This window comes from Balaenoptera acutorostrata, chromosome 3 (genome assembly GCF_949987535.1).
Source record: "Balaenoptera acutorostrata chromosome 3, mBalAcu1.1, whole genome shotgun sequence".
Lineage (NCBI taxonomy): Eukaryota > Metazoa > Chordata > Mammalia > Artiodactyla > Balaenopteridae > Balaenoptera > Balaenoptera acutorostrata.
Genome location: NC_080066.1, coordinates 162,499,496 through 162,500,795, shown reverse-complemented (window position 1 = coordinate 162,500,795; position 1,300 = coordinate 162,499,496). Strand labels below are relative to the sequence as shown.

Below are 1,300 nucleotides of genomic sequence, written 5' to 3'. Positions count from 1 at the left end.
TTCTGACTTACTTCACTCTGTATGACAGACTCTAGGTCCATCCACCTCACTGCAAATAACTCAATTTCGTTTCTTTTTATGGCTGAGTAATATTCCATTGTATATATGTGCCACATCTTCTTTATCCATTCATCAGTCGATGGACACTTAGGTTGTTTCCACCTCCTGGCTATTGTAAATAGTACTGCAGTGAACACTGTGGTACATGTATCTTTTTGAATTATGGTTTTCTCAGGGTATATGCCCAGTAGTGGGATTGCTGGGTCGTATGGTAGTTCTATTTTTAGTTTTTTAAGGAACCTCCATGCTCTTCTCCATAGTAGCTGTACAAATATGGAACGCTTCACAAATTTGCGTGTCATCCTTGTGCAGGGGCCATGCTAATCTTCTATCGTTCCAATTTTAGTATATGTGCTGCCAAAGCAAGCACTAAATAAAATCTTTAATCTCAAGTATGGATGCTGGTGTTTGAGAGTATCAGTGCTCTTAGCCACTGACAGAACATACAGAGTATAAGATGTTGAGGTTTTATGAAATGTTCTTGCATTAGCACTATTTTATAAAACTGGATTCTATGATTTAAATAAAAAAGAATGCGTGGATTTTATATTATATCCTAAAGAGGGTGCTAAGCTGTTAATACACCAGTTAGTCTTCCTTCATGAAACATTAGCCAGTATTGAATGCTCATCTGTGGCTTACTGTCTGCATCCTTTTTTTGTCAGAGTCAGAGATACATTTGTGGGAATGCCTTGACATGACTTTAAAGGTAACCTGCCTAGATGGTTTTTTTTTCCAGCCAAAATAATACCTTTACTTTATTATTTTTCCTATTGAAGTGGAGTTGATTTACAATGTTGTGTCAATCTCTGTTGTACAACAAAGTGATTCAGTTATACACACATATATATATGTTCTTTTTATATTTTTTTCTATTATAGTTTATCCCAGGAGATTGGATATAGTTCCCCATGCTATCCAGTAGGACGTTGTTTATCCATTCTAGATGTGTTTAATAAGTTAGAAGGCAGTGTAGAGAGCTCAGGATTTGGAGTAGGAGCTCTGTACCCATGCTGCCATTCTTTTTCCACTCTTTACCTTACAAGTGGCTGTGAGATTTCAAGGAAATAATTTATATAAAATAGCTCCAATGACATCTGGAACAGAGGATGGCTCTGTATCCATAGATCTGATTCCATTTTTGAAAATAATGGCTGGTGTGTATGCTCTCACTCTGCTAAGTGAGATTAAAATTTTTCCCTTTTTAATTTTCTCAGAAAATGTTCCCTGATGTTTGTGT

General features: G+C 36.2%; 1 non-coding gene across 1 annotated transcript; it reads right to left on the bottom strand.

Annotated features, from left to right (window-relative positions):
• Window positions 1-327: 327 nt before the first annotated feature.
• LOC114238666 (U6 spliceosomal RNA) lies at window positions 328-430 on the bottom strand. The gene has a single exon (XR_003623977.1). It is a non-coding gene; the product is annotated as a U6 spliceosomal RNA (small nuclear RNA).
• Window positions 431-1,300: the final 870 nt, after the last annotated feature.